The 21,936-nt window shown below is 53.6% G+C and overlaps 1 long non-coding RNA gene across 4 annotated transcripts; it reads right to left on the bottom strand.

The window, feature by feature from the left end:
* Window positions 1–6,174: 6,174 nt before the first annotated feature.
* On the bottom strand, window positions 6,175–18,697 carry LOC122695335. 4 transcript variants are annotated; one of them, XR_006341348.1, is made up of 4 exons: window positions 18,395–18,697; window positions 16,205–16,518; window positions 7,038–8,308; window positions 6,175–6,322 (listed from the first exon to the last, which is right to left on the bottom strand). It is a non-coding gene; the product is annotated as an uncharacterized LOC122695335 (long non-coding RNA). The 4 variants fall into 4 exon arrangements; XR_006341349.1 differs by having other exon boundaries at window positions 6,175–7,202; window positions 8,266–8,308; XR_006341346.1 differs by having other exon boundaries at window positions 6,175–8,308.
* Window positions 18,698–21,936: the final 3,239 nt, after the last annotated feature.

Below are 21,936 nucleotides of genomic sequence, written 5' to 3'. Positions count from 1 at the left end.
CAATTGCTGGACTGAGGGCCGCTGTGGGCGGTCTTGGCTGTCACGGCCCTGGCCTGGCCGGGCCAGCTATGTTGGTCGCGGACATGGGAGGAAACAGGAGGGAATTTGGTCATTGTTGTTGTTCGTTGTTCGGTAGCTAAGTCGTGCCTGACTCTTTGCAACCCCATGGACTGTGGCATGCCAGGCTTCCCTGTCTTTCACTGTCTCCTGGAGTTTGCTCAAACTCATGTCCCTTGAGTTGGTGATGCCATCCAACCATCTCATCCTCTGTCATCCCCTTCTCCTCCTGCCCTCAATCTTTCCCAGCAGCAGGGTCTTTTCAAATGAGTCAGCTCTTCACATCAGGAGCTTCAGCTTCAGCATCAGTCCTTTCATTGAATATTCAGGGCCAACTTTCTTTAGGATTTACTGGTTTGATCTCCTTGCCATCCAAGGAACTCTCAGGAGTCTTCTCCAACACCAGTTTGAAAGCATTCCTTCTTTGGTGCTCAGCCTTCTTAATGGTCCAACTCTCGTATCTATACATGACTAGTGGAAAAATCATAGCTTTGATATACACAGAACATTGTCAGCAAATTTGGCCTTTGGGCTGGGTGAATTGGCAACTGCAGGGGTCTGGCGTCAGGGAGGAAGATGAAGATGGTCTGTGCAGAGTGGATGTGGGGAGCAAGTGATCTTGCATCTTTGGAGAACCCGGAGTAGGCTCAAAGGCCATTTTGTTGAACTGAATCCCTTCAGTGCAGTTTTGAGGAGTGTGAACAGAGGGGCAGAGAGGGTCAGGAAGGGGAGGTCACAGTGGGCTGGGACAGTGTGGACGGCTGCTGAGGCTGCAGGGGTCTCAGGAGGTGGGCTGGACAATGCACACTTCCTGTCCCTGGGCTGGTCAGCCTGGTAAAGTTCAGGAGTCTGAGGAGGGCAGATAGTGGGCCTCCACCTCTTATCCCCCAGCATGGTCCTGTCATCCATGGGTGCCTGGGATGTCCATGGCAACTCCGGGCAGCTCAGAGTCCAAAGGCAGCACCCCCAGAATTCAGAACAACCCTAAGACTCCAAGGTCACCCCAGAAGCTGTGCATAGGGCATGGTGAGGGGGCTGCCTCTGTGATTCTGCCAGCCTCAAGACCAAGGACAAGAGTGTCTTGAGTCCTCTGACTGGGAACCTCAGAAACCTAATTGGGTCTGTGGCCAGCCAGGGGCTCTGGGGAGACCCACTGCTGGGAGTAGGGTACCCTGTCTCCATCTTCCCTCACAGAGGGAACATGGACTGGGGTGAGAGGCTGTCTGGGACACAAACCTGAGCCTCAGGCGGCCCCTCCCCTCATTCTTTCCACCCAGCCCGAGGTCTCCTCCTGGGGCTCCTCCCAGAGCTTTTCCATAATCTTCCCCCTGAGGCTCCTCCCTAGTCCTCCCCCCACAACTCTTCTCCTGGGACTCCTCCCCTCCTAGGGTTCCTGCCAGAACTCCTCCCCAGCTCTCTTCCCGGGGCTCCTCCTGAGGACAGGGTCCAAAAGACTCAGGTCCCATGGCCAGTGGTGATGGATGTCCCTGTCACAAAGGAGGGGAGGCGTGGGAAGGGATGAAGTTTCCCACAGGCCCAGTTTCCCTCTTTTGCTGTCACCTGTCGCCCCTCCAGGGGGCCCCATGGAAAATGAGGAACGTCCAGGTGGGCTCAGCTGTGCTGAGAAGCCCCCAGACGGAGGGTGTGAGGTGGGTGGGGGCACATGAGACACTACAAGGAAGGTAGATGGTAGAGGTAGTCTGGGAGAGGTGGGGGCGGGCCTGGGTCAAGTTGACCAGAGCAGAGAAGATGTACTAAGGAGAGGGCCAGTGCTGAGGATTTGAAAATAAAGCCTTTATAGTCTTAACCAACACGTGAAAAGTGTGCTATGAAAGAAAAATGAAAAAGTCATAAAAATAAGAGAAACAAGCCATCATCCCATCACCTGTCACACTGATGACATTTAATTGCAGCCAGTTGAGCAATGGCTCCTGGCACCCTCGTCCCTGTGGTCCATGGGCTTCCTGGTTAAGATTTCTGAACAGGGGATTTAGTGACAAGGCTGGGGTTTTGGAAGGAGGATGAGGCGAGTGTGGGAGAGGGTGGGGGGTGGAGGGGCCTGGGCTATGTGTCTGGGAAGCATGGGGATCAGGAGGCTGTGAGGTTCCCAGTCAAGGGGAACCTCTTCCCCCAACTGGACGGACCAGACTCCTCAATCGTCTGAGCTTCATTTGTGCAATGGAAACATCGAGTGTGGGGCACATTCTGGAACCCGCATTCTGCTTACGGTACAACCACTCAATGGAGGATGCACTATTGTCATCCTCATTTGTTCAGCTGGCAGAGAACCTGTCTACCAATGCAGGAGACACAAGAGACTCAGGTTCCATCCCTGGACTGGGAAGATCCTCTGGACTAGGCAGTAGCAACCCACTTGACAATCCTTGCATGGGTAATCCCACGGAGGGAGGAGCCTGGTGGGCTACAGTCCACAAAGTTGCAAAGAATCAGACGTGACTGAGCACGCACACATGCACACACGTCCTCACTGACAAGTGAAGAAACCATAGCACAGAGACGGTGAGCCACTAGTCCGAGGCCACACAGCTGAGGAAGTAACTCAGAATTTTCAGGCAACATGCACAACGAGTACTGTACATATAATGGTTGTGATGGATCCCGGTCAACTCTAATAATTGAGGTCTCTGCTACCCTCAGTGAGTTTGTGGTGAGAGGTCTCCCCTCTCCCGGACTCCTCAACAGCTCAGAGGAAGATGACCTCGGCTTGCCAGGCCCCAGGGCTGGGCTGTTCCAAGTGGCTCCTGGGGTGATCTCTAAGTGAGGGTTGTCCTGGCCTGTAGGACAGGTGCTTGTTGGGTCCAATTGTCCCTTCCAAGCTGGCCCACCAATCTCTTAACCCAGAGGTCTTGGTCCAGCTGGCTGGAGCAGACTGAAAGCTGTTTTGACCCATCTGGCTTCACTTTACAGCGTCCCTGGCTGGCCGCTCACAGCAGAGCTCGGGGTCAGAAGGAAAGGTCCTCCCCAGGCCTGCTGACCGCTCCTGGATCTCAGACCTAGTAGGCCCTCTCTTCTGCAGAACCGGAAACAGGGCAGTCACCCCGGGGCTGGCGGGACAATGACCACCACAAGTCCAGGTCCTGCAGCAGGCAGAAGTCCTGTCAAGGCCGGGCTCGGGGGGCCTCTGACCGGCGGTGGATTTGGGCAGCCCCTCACCGCGGTGGCCGCGGTGCCAACCTGCAGTGTCCATTAGCCCCAAGCTGAGCCTGCGTGGCCGGGCCGGCGTGGCAGGCACTCTGCACACATCTGGCCTAGCACAGCAGGCTATGGCGTGGTGGTGTCATGGCCCAGGAATGCAGGAAGACAGTCTGGGGTTCTGGCATGGAGGCATGGCAATGCACCAAGAATGTGTCTCGTAGAAAGATAATTATGCGTTTGGGGAATATGCGTAAGAAACCCGGTAGATGCCACCGGTTCTGTTTATTTTACCAAGAGCCGAGGCGACGGCAAAGTGGCGCAGCTGGGAAAGCGTCTCTCCCCTCTAGGAGATGAAAGATGCTGGCGGGTACCCAGCACCCGCCTTGATGTGGGTCACTGTCCTCCAGGGGCTGGGTGTGGGCGGCCCGGGGGTGGGGGATGCGTGGGAGGGAGGTGGGCGTGACACGGGGCCCTGCTGCCGCCCCAGAGGAGGCAGGAGAGAGGCCGAGGGGGCCGCAGGCGGCGCTCAGCGTCAGGCTGATTTATGGCCGAGTGCGCGGGCAGTGGGCAGAGTGGCTGAATGACCCATTGTGTGGAGGCTGAAAGGCCAGCGGAGCGGGCTCAGTGGGGAAAGATGTGCATTTGATAACTTCTATTCCATTGTGCAAATGCTGCTGCCCCTTTCAGAAAACTTGAAAATCACCGCAAAGATCAGGCAGGGAAAGCAGTGTGATCTCACTAGCAGAGCTGACAACTGTCAGCCTGCTGGTACGTTTCTTTCAGAATCACTTAAACCATATGTCTGTGTGTATGTTTATGCATGCATGCATGTATTCCCATGACGGGGGTCATGTATATGTTTAAACATTTATTTTATTGTGGTAAAATACACACAACCTCAAATTTACCATTTTAACGTATACAGTTCAGTGACATAAGGACCTTCACACTGCAGGACAGCCATAGCCACCGTCCCATCTCCAGACCTTTCTCATCTTCCCAAACTGAACGTCTGTCTCCATTAAACACCAACTCCCCTTTCCCACCCGCCGGCTAATTTTCTCTCTTTATGATTTCATCTACCCTAGGGACCTCATGTGAGTGGAATCACACTCTATTTATCTTTCATTGACCACAGTGCCCTCAAAGTTCATCCACGCTGTAGCGTATGCCAGAATTTCCTTCCTTTTTAAAGCTGAATAATATTTCATTGTCCATATTTTGTTTACCCATCCATCCATCGATGGACACTTGGGCTGTTTCCACATTTTGTCTGCTGTGAATTACCCTATGAACATGGGTGTGTAAATACAGTATAATGTTTTGTTTCAAACAAAACATGTTTCCTCTCTTCCAAAATGTTCTTGTTTCCTGTCGCATCCCAGGGACCCAGGAATTGGTAGAACTGGCGTGCTTGGAACCCACGATATCCCGGGTTAAACTTTAGGGCTTCACGTTTGGAGGGTCAGGGTCTCTCCAGCCTCGCCGCCAACCTGAGTCCATTTCTTTGTTTCTCTTCTGACAATAAACGTGTGTGCCCGTTGACTCTGTCAGCATGATGGCTGGGCTTACAAACCCTGCTCCTTGGTGGGAGATGCCACTTCTGCCCTTGGGCGCTTTGGGCCCACAGACTCCAGGACAGAAGGCAGAGTGCTGGGGTTCCCCTCCTCATCTGATGCTTTCTCTGCTGTCTGAGAGCGAGAGAGGAGGAGGGTAAGGGCTCCATCCTCTGCTGGGACTCCTGAGGGAAGACAGGCACAGGATTGTCAAGCCTGACCTGCAGGGAAGGGGCCTTGGCTGCTCTGGGGCCTGGGGCCTGTGCCATTTTTGTTTCTCCAGCGCCTGCACACTCTGGCAGTGAGTTCTTCATGAGCATAGATTGTGTCAAGGATTCATTTCCTTTTTTCCTTATGAAAAGGAGTGTGGTCAGGCAGAACGTTGAGATAGAAGTAACCAGATAATAGCAGAAGTTAGACTTTAGACCAAAGTCTAACCAACAGGAGAACTTACAAGATGTATTGTGATGCTGGACAGAAGGTTTGCAGAAGGGCTTTGGGAGAGGCCCATGGTGGTCTGCATGGGGGGAAGTGCTTGATGAGAATGGGGTACAGGACCCTGTGAGTCCCTGGGGGACGTCAGAGTCAGGGGCGCCCTGGAGGAACCTGTGTGGAGCCTCAGAAGGGGTCCTTGTCCCTCCCTCAGGCTTCCGCTTCCTGCAAGACAAGACGCTGCGCCCTAGCTCTGGTATGCATATGCAGGGTGGGCCTGAGTGAATCTCCAGCAATGAGTGATACTTGTCTCTGAGTGTGGCTCGGCCTTCCCTGAGTCAGGGCATGTGAGATTCCTTCTTCAACACTTTTGAGAACAGATTTTGAGGGGCTTGTTTTTTAAAATCACAAAATGGGACTTCCCTGGTGGTCCAGTGGTTAGGAATCCACTTGCCAGTGAAGGGGACATGGGTTCAATCCCTGGTCCAGGGAGATTTCACAGGCTGCAGGCAACTAAGCTCATGCACTGCAATTTCTGAGCCCTCTCTCTAGAGCCGGCGAGCTGCAACTATTAAAACCCACACACCTAGAACCAGTGTTACACAAAAAGAGAAGCCACCACAATGAAAAGCCTGCTCACTGCAACTAGAGTAGCCCCTGCTTGCCACAACTAGAGAAAGCCCATGCCCAGCAACAAAGACTGAGCAGAGCCAAAGGTATATTTTAAAAATTTTAAAATAGATAAAATCACAAAATGACTATTGCTCTCCTACTTAAAAAAATAAGTAAAAAATACCCACTGGGGTCACACCCCAGAATCATCTATTTAATCTTTGTTATAGATTGTTCTCTCCGCTTGTAAATACACACAGGTATGTTTTCAGGCTTTTCAAAATTAGGATCATATTATATCTACTGTTTTCTGGCTTGATTTTTAAACTTTAATCTGCCGACAGATTTCTGTGGCCACAAATGAAGGCTAATAATTGCATCAGATTTTATTTGGCAAATACAGTTGATGGACACTTAGGGTTTAAGTCTCCCTTTTCTCCTTGGATGATAAGGAAGGCCATGGTGACCATCTCATTCTGTCCTTCGCACAAACTCCCAGAAGTGTCAGCCTGGGGAACAGAGAGGCAGCTTGGTATTGGAGTGAGAGGATGTGCCTGCCCCCCGAGGCCCTAGCCACTGGCTCACAGCACAGGGGGCTCCTGAGGTCCTGCTGCTCCAGGCCCATTGAGGGCGTGGAGTTTGTTGCTGTCTCTGAGCACCAGGGAAGTTTGTTCCATTCTAAGATGCAAAGCCCTTTCCTGGTACAGAGAAGATTCTAGAAGGAAAGAGGAGGCTTCACCTCATGGTAGGCCAGACCCTCCTCTCTCCACCCCCTCTCTCTCCTGCAGAGTCTTCTCCCCTTTCTGGTCACAGCCCCTGTCTGTGTGGACACCAGCCTGTCCCCCACCACCTTCAAGAAGGCTAGGATCAGAGAGCGTACCCAGGGAGTCGCGCTCACTGGCCAGCCTGAGAGGCCATGGTGGCTGATCTCTGTGACCTCAGGGCCAAAGGCCGAGGTGGGGGGCACAGTGTGCAGGGCCCCAGGAATGCGGGCAGTGAGGGCCCAAGGGCATCACACTGGCCACTGTCATCCATACAGACCCTCAGGCCTGCTCCACAGGTGGGGGGACTTCCTCCCTGTCCTGGTTCCAAGACTTCTCGGGCCCCACCAGGCCCGTCTTGGAGGCCAGTCCGCCTACCGTTTCATGTCGGCTGCTCACTTTGAAACCCAAGAAGTCTGATGATAATATCGCCCGGGACAGAGCCGGGTCTGCTGCTAATTACCATTTGACATTCTGGCTGAGTCCAGCGTGGGTGGAGGGGGGGGACCATGAAAAGCTCATTCATCTGGCTCCAGGGCAACTTCAAATGCAGCTCCCCCTCCATGGGCAGCGGGTGCCCCCACGACGGCCGCCTGCTGGGTGTCCAAGGCTGGCTGAGAGGGAGAGGCTGGTTGGAGGTGCAACAGATGGAGATTCATTCTCTGCAAGAAGGTGCCGCCTGTTCCTCACGACGGGGGCTGGTCTGGGCTGGCACTCACCTCTCTAAGACCCAGGAACCTCACGGGGCTTTCAGGGAGTGGGTGAAAACCCCAGAGCTGAGGCATGTGGTCCCGGCAAGGGGCTCCCGGGGCAGGTGACCAGGAAGGGTGTGCAGCCTGGGTGTGTGTTGTTGCCTCCAGGGAGGCAAACACATTCTCCATCCCCCTCCTCTCGTGCAGCTAGAGACGCACCAACCGACAGGTATGAGATGCAGGAATCCCTCGTGGAGACCACCATCTGATCTAGAAGGGCCTCCACATTGGTTTTCTCTCTCTAGTGTCTGTATTTTAGGAAGATTTTGCTCTGCTGTTTTTCCTACATGGTGGTTTAGTCACTAACTCATGTCTGACTCTTGCAACTCCAAGGATTGTAGCCTGACAGGCTCCTCTGTCCACAGGATTCTTCAACCAAGAGTACTGGAGTGGGTTGCCATTTCCTTCTCCAGGGGATCATCCAGACCCAGGAATTGAACCCAGGTCTCCGGCATTGCAGACAGATTCTTTACCGACTGAGCTACGAGGGAAGCCTGTTTTTCCTACATAGACAAACTAAGGGTACAATTTTGTCCTTTATTTGGGGCTGAGCATGGACAGGTTCTGGTCCATTCGTTCTCCTGCTGAGTATTGGCCATCCCCATAATGTTGGTCCTGAGAACTGGGTACCAGTTCCCCTTTCTCTGGATAGATCACACTCCTCCAGAGTAGTCAGTGGCTGCACAGGAAAACGATCAGACATCCAATGCCCTGACGCTCATGGTCAGACACTCCCTGCCCGCCCAGCTCCTACAGGGTCCCTCTGGACACTCCCTAATTTGGACGACCCAGCAGCCTGTGGGCCCGAAGCTCAGAAAGGGCCAAGTGGGTGGGCACGATGGAGCACTGTTCAGTCCTGAGAAGGAAGGACACACCGGTACGTGCCAGAGCACAAGGAGCCTGGGAAACATGCTGCTGACGTGTGGCCGCAGGTTGTACCTTTTATGATCCCATTGATACGAAGCATCCAGAGCAGTCAGACCTACAGACAGAAGGCAGATTGGTGGCTGCATAAAGCTGAGGATGCGGAGTGACAATATTCTGAAACTAGATAGAGGTGATGATTGCACAACATTATGGAAGGACTAAATAATTTTCTGTGTGGATTTTTACCTTCATTGGAAGCAAAAAAAGCTGTTTGAGAATTCCCTGAGGCCAGAGGCCCAAAGTCCTCCAGGGCGGCACACCTTTATTCACTGGAAACTAGAGAGAAACTGATTCTAGAAAAGATTAAGGGCAGGAGGAGATAGGGGAGACAGAGGATAAGATGGTTGGATGACGTCATCGACTCAAAGGACATGAGGTTGAGCAAACTTTGGGAGACAGTGAAAGACAGAGAAGCCTGGCGGGTTGCAGTCCACGGGGTCGAAAAGAGTCAGACACGACTGAGCGACTGAACAACAAGAGAGAATCTCAGATTCAGGATGTGACATTGGAATATGCCCCTTCCCCTCCAGCACTGACCCTCCCAATGGCACTTGGGTGCTTGGGAAGAAGTGGAGCCAGGATGGGAGGAGGTGTGGCCAGGATGGGAGGAGGTGTGGCCAGGAGGGGAGGAGGTGTGGCCAGGAGGGGAGGGGTGTGGTCAGGAGGGGAGGGGGTGTGGCCAGGAGGGGAAAAGGAGGAGCCAAAGGAAAGAAAGGTTTGGAACTCGGATTAGATGTCTCCTATAAAATACGTGTGTGCACGCACGTGTGTGTGTGTGTGTGTGTGTGTGTGTGTGTACTCAATCATGTCCAACTTTGCGACCCATGGACTGTAGCCCACCAGGCTTCTCTGTCCATGGAATTTTCCAGGCAAGAATACTGGAATGGGTTGCCATTTCCTAGTCCAGGGTATCTTCCCGACCTAGGGATCAAACCCACGTCTCTTGAGTTTCCTGCATTGGCAGGTGGATTCTTTACCACTGCGCCACCTGGGAAACCCCCTTGTAAAATACACTAGGTTTAAAACTATCTGTCTTATTTCTAAAAGTTTATGCTATGTTGTTTTCATAAGTAACTATATTAAGAATAACTAAAGCATGTTTGTTCATCTGCGTTCATTTTCTGAGATCTTAACCTGTGGCAGTGCTGTGTCTCATGCACGACCCTCATACAAATAGAGCTGACTGGTTGTTGAGAGGCGCATGCAGAGTTTAAAGTTCTGGGAGTAAAATGGCAGTCCAGGGAAATCATTCAGAATGTTTCCCCTGATCGGACAGGATTAAGTCTCAAGGGTGTGGAGTGGAGTTCATAGGAGGGCCAGGTGGACCAGGGCTACAGCCAAAGTCTTCAGAAGAGATGGGGAAAAGTAGTCAGTCGTGGAAAGGGGAGGGGACCCTGTGGGTTAGGGCTGGTGGCTGAGCCTGAGTCACTTCCAAAGCCTAGGGTCAGCTTAGGACATGACAGCCCCCTGCTGCCCAGCATCCCAGAGGGAGGAATTCTCCTTTGTGAGGTTGGATGAGGCTTGGGTTCCCCTTTAGGGGACGGGTCACCACGTGTCCTTACCTTTGAGAGCCTTGGCTGTTTGGGCTAAAAAGCCAGGCCCTGCAGCTTTTTCCACTTGCTGGCACCATGTCCTCTTGCAGGCCAGGGACACAAGAGGAAGCAGGACTTTTGCTCTGAGCTTGCAAATTCAAAGTACAGCCAGCACCATTTCATTGCCCTGTAATTAGCTGCGAAGTGACAAGAACCTGGACACGACCCAAATGATAAGCATAGGGTGATAATCAACACTGCTCTGGTTTGTATGGAGCCTTCTGCAGAGTTCTAGAAGAGTCTGGGGAGTCCCAGTCACGTCCAATGGGATGAGAAATCCTGCAGCTTGAAGACTAGATAGTCCTCCAGCTCCCTCTTCTCCTAGGGGTTGCACAGCCCTCCCCATGAAGAGGGTATCATATCTGAAATGGGTAGCAAGGTGCAGCTTAGCCAAACTGCAAGCCGATGAGTCAGACAGACACCCCTGTTCTCTGGCTGCTGGCCTGAGCCCAAGCAGGTTGGGCTTGTGTCCTGGCTAAGCTGGAGGCTGGAGACTCGGGGTCCAAACTCCGTGGGACCCTAACACCCAACAGACTGCTTTTTAGATGTTTAACAATCGATGCAACTGAACTGAACTGAACTGAACAACCGATCAACTGTATTACTTATAGGACAATGCTCAAGAACTCCCCACATTTCTGGTAAAGAACGCACCTCTCAGGCAAGTGTGGTTCAACCACACCAGTGATTCCATCTGTGTTTTGTGGGTCGACACCCCCCCCACCCCCATAGCACTGCCAGGGGCTGAGGACCCAGTGGCTCTGCAAGGATTTTTCTCCTCCGCCTCGTCCAGACATCACCCATGAGGAGCCTGGGGGTCTCCATGACCATCATGGGAGGAGAGTGTCATCCATTTGGAGAGGAGCAGGTGATGTGGGTCGGGGAGAGTGACATCACACCCCAGCAGTCCTGAGTGACAAGTGTTGACAATGTGAGCCACGAAGTTTCCCTGGTGGCAGCGAATGCCTCAGTCCTGAGCGCCAGGCTGCATGCTCAGTCCCCCTTCACCCCAGACATGCACACGCTAGCCAAGGGTTGGCTTTGATAGGAAGCTATGAAAGGGTCTTGTAGGCAATACTGTGTGCCACTGTGAATTCCAGTCTTCTGAAAAATCATGTTTCTTTTGTATCGTGGTTCACAAAGAGGATGAGGAGAAGGGAGAGACAGCAAAAGAGAAGAGTTCACCCCCCAAACCAATGCCTCCCGCAAAACCAAAAGCCTCACAGGAATTATATCTAAAGATTTCCACCGTTTTCTCCCAAAGAAATCTGAGATGGGCAGGAAGGGAGGAGAGGGGTGTGCCTCAATGAGGAGGGGCTGGTGTGCACCTCATTGAGGTTGGGGCAGCATTGGTCTGCCTTCCTGTCAATCTTCCTCAAGCCCGTTCAAGTTGGGAGTTTGAGGCAAGGCAAGACTTTCTGGGGCTGCGGGGGTGGAGGTGGGGGGGTGCAGATCAGATGCCATTTGAATCTGAGCAGTCTAGGCTTGAGTTCAGGAAGACGCCTGGATGGTGGAGGCAAACACAGGGGTCTGCGTTTTCTGTGAGTTTTTCTGACTCTTTGTTCAGGGCTGGGTGGTCCTAGCCCCGAGTCCCTGTCCAGTATTTGTACAGTGACATTAAACATCACGAGGTGTGTGAAAGTGTTGGAGAAAGCCTTTTCAGCTTTGGTAGTTCCGTTCCAACCCCCCGCCCCCCGCCCCCCCGCAACACACACACCCGGGGTCATGAGCTGTGTTGTGAACTTGCTGGAAGTTCAAGGGTGAGCAGGTCTGGCGTGACTCCCATGCTCCACTATCAACAGTAAAACCCGGACACAGAAGGACCCTGGAAGCTTTGCATCCAGTGCCTGCTATCCAGTGGGGTGCCCCCTGAGACGTAGCTAGCTCTCATTCTCAACGGCATCTTGGGGCAGGGGGTGGGGGTGGGGGTCCCAACCCTGAGCAGAGCTGAGCACTGCACCACAGAGGCTGCTGGTGTCTGTCGTGTGAGACTCAGGGAACCGGCCCGTCCTGGAATCTTGGGGCCGCAAGGACAGCAACGTGCTCATGCTCTAGTGGGTGACTGTCCTCTGTGTTGTCCCTTTAAGGTGGGCGTCTGTCTTCCTTAAATGCTCTCCTTGGGGAGAGTGAGTCAGAAAGGCAGGTTCTCAGCTCACATCAGGGCTGCCACTCGGGGCTGTTCAACTTTAGGCAAGTTGCTTGGCCTCTCTGGGCTCCTTAGGGAGCAGAGAAGGTGGGCATAGAGTGGGCTTTCATCACACGGCTCCCTTTGCTTCCTTGTTTCCACTTTCACTCCTGTGTGAAGGTGTTTTTTGCTGGGGGGGAGGGGGTTGAGGGGCCCTGATGTGGACAGAGGGGTGCCATCCTCAGGGGCAGTGTGGCCCAGGTGTGGGGGCCGCCAGGTTGGCAAGGGGAGGGCATGGGTCTCTCCATGGTGGGGTCTGAAGAGAGATGGGTTAGGGGCAGGGGATATGCTGTGGGGTGACAGGACACAGTGGGTTCCTGTCCCAGCCCTCAGGACATCGCCCTGCCATCCAGGGTCCACACTGCCCTGAGCCCTCCCCTTCCTGAAGCTCTGTGGGGGTCCTTCCAAGCTCAGGGCATGTCCCTGTGGTGGACAGGGGCTGGGAGGGGCCTGCCTTGGAGGCCTTCTGGCTGCGGAGCTGGGCAGGGGGCTCGGTTCAGACCTTCTGTGTGACGCTGTGGGAGTTTAGCTCAGGGGCAGAGCTTTGACTGCAGAGTTTCGGTGCAAACAAGATGAGCAGGATATTTCTAGATGACTCCCTTGGCCGACGCAGGGCGCGGCCAGCCGTCGTGGTAACTGGGTGACTGCCGGCTGTCTCCACGGCAGCGGCCCCTCCCAATGCCACTTCGGAGCTCTCATTAGCTCGGGGACCCGTGTGGGGTTGCTGTGGAGCTGGGGACCCGAGGGGCCTCTGGGGCCAGAGACTTCAGACCCCCGGTGTCAAAAGTAAATTAAAGGCAGGTGAAGAATGTGTGTGGGGGCAGCCAGGGCCCCTGGACGACTGTGGCCTCGCAGCACCGGGCAGCTTTGTGGGCCCTCTTACAGTTGACAGGCAGCCCTGGTGGGCAAACACTGAGAAAATTGTGATGGGAGCAGAGGACTGTTGACCAAACATGAGAAAAAGGAGGCGCCAAGCCTGAGAAAAGGCCAAGAAGGGCAAACAGAATGAATGCCGACCCCAGCTCTTGCTGGACCCCATGCTGACTGGGGGCAGCACTGGCCAGGGGGCAGTGCCCGCTCACCCTTCAGGGTGGGCACTGTCTCCCGTGGAGGCCGGGGAGGGCGGGCCCACACCAGCCCCACCCCAGTCCTGCCCCTCCTTCCTTGGAGACCTTGGAATTGAACAAAAGTCAAGCAGGTTCCCCACCTGCAGGACTTGTCAGAAACCTTAGCTTGTTATTTCTTGTGAATCTCCTTAAGCAGCGGGACCAGCTGTGGGGCCTTGGATGTCGGCATTATGGTTGCGCAAACACCTGCAGGTTTTTTGACATTACTCTGTGCAGAAGGTGGGGACCAATCCCTCACCCCTGAGTGCGAGCTGGACTTCGTGGTCTGATACCAGTCAGCAGAAGGTGGAGGATGGGATGCTGTGTGTTCTCTGGGGCTTGGCCAGAGGAAGGGCCGCTCTCCCAAGGAACATACACTCTGGGGGAAGCCAGCTGCCAGGGTCAGAGGACGTTCTAGAAGCCTGAGACTTGTCCTGGGGGAATGGGCCTCCACCAACAACCAGTAACAGCCCCCAGCCATGCAAAGGGCCACCCTGGCAGGGGAACAACCAGCCCCAGTCAAGCCTTCAGGTGAGACGGGCTGAGACCACAAAGCAACACAGCTTTGTGGCTTCCAAATTCCTGATCCATAGACTCTATGAGGCTAGTAAGTGCTTCTTAGTGTTTTAAGTCACTAATTCTTGTTATGCAGCATGTATGCTTAGTCGTTCAGTCATGTCCGACTCTTTTCGATCCTTTGGACTATAGCCCGCCAGGCTCCTCTGTTCATGGGATTTCCCAGGCAAGAATAATGGAGTGGGTTGTCATTTCCTCCTGCCAGGGATCTTCCTGACCCAGGGATCAAGCCCATGTCTTCGGTGTCGCCCGCATTGGCAGGCAGGTTCTTTAACCCTGAGCCATCATGAAGCCCTGTAGCAACAGCTGGCAAACAGGTTTGGGTTTTGTCCTGTTAGAAATGGGGAGGTGTGGGAGGTACGAGGAACATCAAGATGAAGAACCAGGAAAGAGCAGAGAAGCCATCGGGACAGCAGGAGCAGGACGGGGAGAATGTTCTGGAGCCAGGGTGATCCTTCCCAGGCCTGTCCTCAGTCCCCAGCGGTGCTGGGAGACCAGGTTTGTGAAGCTTGGGATTCAGAGGAGCGCTGAGCCTTCCCCCCGATCAACTGTTATTACAGTGCACTTGACGTAAAAACACGTTCCTAATATTCATACTTAATTATTTTAACAAAGAAATGTGGAAAAGTTTGCTGTGTGGGGGAGGGGTCACAGGACAGGCAGCAGAAAGGAGCATCCTGAGGCCCCAGTGGAAGCAGAGGGGCAGGTCCGTGGGGAGGCGGAGAGGCAAGGAGGCTCCTGCCTCCCCGAGGTGGAGACCTGGGCTCGGGAGGCCGAGCACATCTGGGTAGTGCAGAGGGAGCCGCTGAGGGCAGAGTGGAGTGGACGCAGGTCCTCACCAGCCCGCTGGCTACAAACAAAGACAGGATAACAAGTGCTGGTGAGGGAGGAGCCGGGGAAACGGGAGCCCTGGTCACGGCCGTGGGAGACAGTCTGGCAACTCCTCAAAGTGTTAGATGGAGTGACCGTGGGACCAACAATTCCACTCCTAGGGGTAAGCCTGTAAGAAATGAAAACCTACATCCACACAAAACCTTGTTCACGACATTATTCATACTAATCCCAAAGTGTTATCAGGAGTAATGTATGTGTGCGTGCTAAGTCGCTTCAGTCACGTTTGACTCTTTGCAACCCTATGGACTGTAACCCGCCAGGCTCCTCTGTCCATGGGATTCTCCAGACAAGAACACTGGAGTGGGTTGGGTTGCCATGCCCTCCTTCAGGGGGTCTTCCCAAACCAGGGATAGAACCTGCATCTCCTACACTGGCAGATAGATTCTTTACCAGGTGCCATCTGGGAAGCCATTAGGAATAATAACATAATGCAAATGTCCATCAGTGGACAAAAGGGTAAACAAAACATGGTCTGTCCACACGGTGGACAGTTATTCAGCCACACAAAAGGAATGAATTGCCAACCAGACTGCAACATGCATGACCCCTGACAACGTGATGCTCAGTGAAAAAGAGACAATTCATTTATGTGAAATATCCAGAAAAGGCAAATCCACTGAAAGAAATAGCTGAGTGTTTGCCAGTGGCTGGGGGAAGGGAGACCAGGAGTGACCATTGCTGGTGTGGGGTCTCTGGTGTGTGATGAAAATGTGCTGAGCTTAGGTGCTGGTCAGGCAACCTTGTGAATGGGCTAAAGACAACTGAATTGTATACTTCAGATGGTGGGCTGTATGGTGTGTGAGCTCTCTCTCAATGAAGCTGTTCGACAAAAAAGGAGGAGAGGCAGATGTCAAGGGAAAGGAGAAGGGGAAGAGGAACATGCAGAGTAGGAATCCAGGTAGATGGGCAGCTGCAGACAGGAAGGTGGGACCTAAATGTCAGGAAAGCCATGCCAAGTGCAGAGGGGGGACCCCGCGCTGCAGGTGAACAGCCTCACCTGAGTAGGGCTCGTGTCCGCAGGTAAATGATCTCAGCTGAGTGCCGAACGGGGCCCGTGTCTATACTGAATGAGCCTCACCTGATACAGCCTCATTTTGGGGGAGCAGAGAGCCTGCTTCTGCACAAAGGACAGCTTTAGGCTTTTCTCACCAGCCAGCAGGTAAGGGAGCACGCATGTGTGTTGGAGCATTTTGCTTAACCAAAACAATAAGGGTGCTAGGAAACTATACCGTAGAACCCAGCTCTTTTCTTAGATTATTTTGGATTTAAAAGAGGAGGCAGAAAGGTCTGCTTTCTGAATGGGTACGTCCTTCCCACAAATGAAATGGGGGAAACTGCTTGTGGACAGCAGTGTGTCCTTCTGTCAAAGGTGGGGCTGGAAGGAGAGGCAAATTGTTTGGGAAGAGGGGATGGAGGTGGGGCTGGGGGTCCAGAGGTCTGAGGACTGATGGAGTGAAGAGCATGGCTTGGATTGAGTGGTGGTGGTGATGGTGACCAAGGCTACTCCCAAACCAGGAAAACACGGTGGAGGAGTTGATGGAGGAGGAGGGGGCCCAGACAGGAGGAGAGAGGTCCACCCAGATGCACACCCAACATACCTGCGGAGGAGGGTCCCTGGGACAGGACTTGGAGGCTGACAGCATGATGGGAATCTGGAGGTGAGGGGGAGACGTGGCGGAGGAGGGTAGGCACCTGTGACTGAAACTTTGGCACCTGCAGGAGGAGTGAACTGACACATCAGGATGGCATCAAGGAGGCAATGCCAGTGTCTGGTTTTGTTTGGTTTTTAGAAACATTTCAGAAGCTCAGAAGCGCAGAGCGTGGAGCATGCGACCTGGGGCAGGTGTCGAGGGTGGCTTGGAGGCCTCAGGATCCGGGTTGGGAAGCTGTGGAGCCCTCGGAGCCAAAAAGCCTGTAACAACCAGGAAAACAGGACAGGGGCCATCACAGCTGGTTGAAAAGGGAGAGGGGAGATATTGAGGGGCTGAGAGCAAGCATTATTACCTCCAGAAGAAAGAGCGTTGCAGGAGCCCCTTCAAGCTCATGGAGCAGCACGGGGCTTTGTCTGGAAATGAGTTTCTCACATGCGTGCTCGCCCCCTCGGGACCACAGCCCACTCTTGCACTGGTCCTTCTTTGGGGCCTGGGCTGCCGGGGTTGGGTGCCCACGTGAGCTTGGGCCATCCTGACTCTTGTCCAACGACACACAGCTGACGGGAAGGGGCCCCATGTGGCCACAGGCGGGACACGAGAGCATCAGGAAGTATAGTGACCAAAATGGGTTGAAACTCGATAAATAAATTACAATGCATGAGTCCATGACTATACAGAAAACAAAGAAAACTTGGAGGGGGAAAAAAAAGTAAGGAGCTCTCGGTCACCTTTGGAAAATGCTGGAAACCAACTTGTTACTCAAAAAAAATGGGTAAGTAAAGGAAAGCAGCAGGCATTTATCCTGCTTTTCCTAAATGAACAGTAACCACACAGTTGACAAGAAGGTTCTTAGAGAAACACCCAGCTGACATATACAGGGAGGTGGGGAAGGTAAGAGCAGCCTTGAACAGCCCTGGGTCCTCAGTCAAGGGCAACATCCTTGAGGAAGCCCCCAGGAGACATGCCGGGAAGCCCAGTGAGGATGTACTGTTGCTGAAAAGCAAACCTGACATGGGTCGATCTCTGTGTCCATCACGGGCTTGCGGGAAAGACTGGCACAGAAGGATAGCCAGGCAACCTAGGGACACAGCCCGCTGGAGCCAGGATGTGGTACATTCTACAGGGGTAAGCAACTCAGTTCCTTCAACAAGAAATTAAAACGAAGGAGAGTGTTATTCATAAAGCTTGGGGCATATTAACACATTGCCCTTTTTTAGACTCTGGATTCTGATGTTTAAAAACAACAGCTGTATGAAATGAGACAACTGGGGAATTCTGGACATGGGCCGTTTATTTGGTTTTAAGACTATTAAATTTTTAGGTGATAATGGTAGTGTGGTTAAATTCTTTAAAAGTGCATCTAGTTTGGCAGCCTTTACAGGCAAATGTGGTATGTGCGAAGGTGGGGCACAGACGGAATAAGACAGGCCAAGGGTTGAGCATTGCTGAAACTGAGTAATGGGACGTTGGGTTCATCATACTGTTTTGTCTACTTTCGCATTTATGTTTGAAATTTTTCAGAGTAAAAACATTAAAAATTGATGCCTCCATGGAGCTTACATACTGGCTTTGCTGTGCGTGTTTGTGAGGTGGATAAGTGAGACCGCTGCACCGTGTATTAATTCAAGGGGGAGGGAGGGTATGTGTGGGGGGTGTTACGATTTAAGTTGTGGGGCGGGTCTCACTGAGAAAGTGACTGGAGATAGGGGTGGGTAGGGGTGAAGAGCAGTCCAGTCAAGGAGTTGGACATCCAAGGTTGAGGCTGCAAAAGGAGCAGCCTGCCATCCAAGGGGAGGGGTCGGATCCTAGAGAGACCTTGGCTGTCAGGTGTTGGGGGGGGGGATGTGGAACCCCTGGCAGAGGCTTGGCCAGTGTACCACCATCTGTGGGCTTGATCAAGGCCAAGGGTGCGGATCAGCTGACCGGAGTCCAGTCGGTGAACAAGGCAGAGCAAATAGGGGCTGGCCCAGGGCTGGTGGTGGCGTGTGGAGCTAAATTCTGAGAAGCCCAAGGAAAAAGGGTGTCACCCGGATGCCACCCTCGGGGTCAGACTCAGGGGAACCTGCCCACTGGGGCCCCGCCCCCGTGGTGGCAGTTTCCTCCTCTGGCTCTGCGTTCCATTCCACACGATCTCACCTCTGGCAATACCCAGGGGGGCGACCGCCGCCACCTTCCAAGTCTTCAGGATGAAGCAGCAGCCCGAGGGCTCTGGGACGGGTCCTTTAGCCGCTTCCCACCTGCGTGCTCGTCCCCCTGTTGCAGGCGCAGGGCTATTGCAGTGCCCTCATGTCTCACATCCTCTGAGCGGCTGTGGTCAGACGGCTCCCCTGGCCCGCGATGTGTCACTCCCAACCGCTTTTCCTGCCGCACCCTGGGTTCCGGGCCGTCCGGGTCCTTGGAGAACCGAGATTCTAGCTCAGCCTCGGCGCCTCTGGAGGCATCAGCTGGAACTTTGCCCCGAGAGGGTGAATTGCGACACAGGGAGATAAATGGCTGTGTCGGCATATTTCCACCACGTGCTCAGTGCTGGGCAGCCCTCGCATTAAAGCAGAAATGTGCAGCATCAGCAGGAAACATCTGCGTGGGGTGGGGACGGGCCGCCAGGAGAGACAGTCCTGCGCCCTCAGACGTGGCTCCTACAGCAGGTGGAGCCCAGCCTGACCCGGCCCGGGGAGGGGGGGGTCCCTGCAGTGGAGCTTGAGCGGGGAGGGTGGGGATCCCTGGGTGGGCTGCTCAGGTCTGGTCTCTGTCCTTCCACTTGGGCAGGCGCCTGCCAGAAGCTGTTTCCTGTGAGTTTGGTAGGAGGATCAGCCCCTCGTGGGCGATGAGCAAAACTTCCCGTCAAGGCAGCATCTTGGGGCTCATCCCTAGGTTGTCTTGTCCATCTGCCCCCGTGCAAACACCCCTAGGCTCCTGCTCTGAGCCCTGGGTGCTGCTGGCTGTCCAGTACGACAGCCCCACAGCTGTGGAGGTAGCCAGGCCTGGGTGGTGTGGCCAGGAGGGCTCTCCTCCTTGAAACAGCTCCTTGTCCCTGTTTCACAGACGAGAAGCTGGGGAAAGATGGTGAAGCGTTTGGCGAGGTTGGGCCAGCTCAGGGCCCCATGGTTCAGCTGGGCTCACCGCCACCTCTGACCCGAGGTTTCTGTAATAAGCTGACGGCCATCAGCCCCTTTACCCATACCCCTTGCCATGGACAGTCACTGAGAATTCACCTCCCGGAGCTCAGAGCAGGTGGCAGTGAGGGTCAGAGGTCAGGATCAGGCACAACGGCAACCACCCCCACCAGCTGGCTTGGGTTTCGTAGTCACATAGGAGGTCGGAGCTTATCCCACTTCGTCTCACGCCACAGTGAGATTTACTGTTTGGGGTGTTTGTGAAGAGAGTGGAGGACTCTGCCCTCATCCGAGGTGGCCAGCTTCCCAGGGCCTGTTCTGCTCTAAGTGAGGCTGTGTGTTCTGATGGATGCCTGGGCGTCCATGGAAATAGCCTGTTTGTGGTTTTTGGATACTTACATTGTGTGATTTATAACTTGGTCTGTTTCACAGCTGCACAAGATCTGGCTCCTTAAGGAGAACAAGCTTCAACCAGAATCTAGCAGACCAGAACTTTAGCTCTGAATTTCAGGGACCAGTTAAGGATCACCCCCCCCCCCAAGTCTGAGGACTGATCAAACTGACTTAGTCTTGCCCGATCCCCACCACCCCCCAAATTAAAAATAAAGCAACTGCAAAACTCACCACTATCATCACTTAAGAGAATGAAATGAGGAAGGAGGAAGTCGCAGAATAAAAGACACTGCTCACTGCAGTGGTGGTCAGTCCTCACCGGCACAGACATTCAAGACTCTGCCCCGCTTCCCTGACCAGGTCACTGGCCAGTTGAGGCCCCTTGAGACCTCAGAGCACTGAGAGGTATAAGGAAAGGACCCTCGGTGGGTGCTGTGTCCTTCAGGAGGCTGCCTGCAATGACTCAGGTTGCCTGGTCTCTCCTGGGCAAGACCGTGGTCACGTCTGTCTCCGGTCACTCCCTTTGCTGCCCACTCAGGGGCCCACTCCCCAAAGCCGCTCCACGATGTGCCCTCCTCTGGGGTGGGTGGGAGCCAGGCCTCTCTCTCTCTCTCATGGAAAAAGTCACAACTGTGCTTGGAGGGACACTGTGGTCATGACAGAAATCCCACCCCCGCCCCCCACACAGAGAGACCCTCCTCCTGTAGCCCGTCTGAGGGAGGGGGCCCTGCTCCGCCACACCTCTACTCCGCCCCACTCCCCTGAGAGGGCAGGGGCTGGGAGTGTCCCTCCCTAGGGTGATCCTAAACCCCACAGACATAGGGTCCTGGAGACCTTCTGGGGCTCCAGGACCGTCCTGTGACTCATCCAGGTGTGCATTTCACCTGTCTGTGGAGTTTAAGACGTGATTGAACAGTCCGGCAGTGGATACCTCAACAACCACCTTTGTTTACTCCTCTCGTGAGGCTAACGTCACACTGCTCGAGGCCATCCAGGCTTCTCTGGGTTTCCGACGACCGAACAGCCTGAGCGGAGCATGGGGGAGGAGCCACAGAGAGAAGGGGAGGAGCCACGGAGAGAAGGGGAGGGGCCACAGTGAGAAAGGGAGGAGCCACAGTGAGAAGGGGCGGATCCGGCTCTGAGCCCAGTGGGCGGTCCTCTCACCGTGAAAGTCTCAGATGTCTGACATGGTGACTATGTTTGCTTCAGGATTTACTGACGGATCTGTGATTTTTCCAAGGACGCTTTGCTGTGGGCTTTACAGCGAAAGGATCCCTGGAAGATGTATGTTGGTGCCCGAGTGCTGGGCCTTTCGCTCTCCGTTCTGCTCACTGCATTTGTCCATCTCCCCAGCCACTGGGCTCTTGGACCCTGGTCATCACAAAGGAACTCGGGAGATGGCACAGGGTTGCCAGCACTTCGGATGACCACCCAGCCTGACCCATGGGGCCCTGCCCCGGCCCCCACCCTGGAATTCTTGAGCATGTGGGAGACAGGTTCCTTTTTCTTTCCCTTTCCATCCTAGGAAATCACTACCACAGCCCACATTTAAGGGATGCACAATTCTTTCTAATTTAATGCTGTTTCTTTCTCTTTTTTTGGCCACTCCATGAGGCTTGCAGGATTCTAGTTGCCGGACCAAGGATGAAACCCTGTGTCCCCTGCAGTGGAAGCATGGAGTCACAACCACTGGGCTGCCAGGGAAGTGCCTCACTGCTGTTTCTTGAAGATCTTTTCCTTTTGGTACTAAAGAACTTGTATTCTTTTCCTCGCCTGCATAGTATTCCACTGTATGTACCTGCCATCACTAATTTGACCCATTTTCTCCTTAGTATACATTTAGGATGTAAAGAATATTGAACTTGCATAATTTTTTTAAAACTAGGATGTAGAAGTTTTATGAGAAACAGTGTATTTATTAGTCTCAAAGTATCTCTCACAAAATACGTATTAATTACAAAAGAATAAAAATGGGAAAACCAAGCAGATACTACCTTCAGCAAGTGATCCAAGTTGACATTATCTATAATGAGACAAATAGACATCACTTTCCTCTTGATATTGTTACTAACCAGGGTCCTTGAGCTCTTGAATCAATAAAAATTGTTGAGAAGCCAGACAAGGAATTCAGACAAAGCTATACTGGGACTCATGCAGCACTAGAGAATAAAA

This window comes from Cervus elaphus, chromosome 5 (assembly GCF_910594005.1).
Source record: "Cervus elaphus chromosome 5, mCerEla1.1, whole genome shotgun sequence".
NCBI lineage: Eukaryota > Metazoa > Chordata > Mammalia > Artiodactyla > Cervidae > Cervus > Cervus elaphus.
The sequence above is the reverse complement of the archived record's forward strand: the minus strand, read 5'-3'. Positions and strand labels throughout refer to the sequence as shown.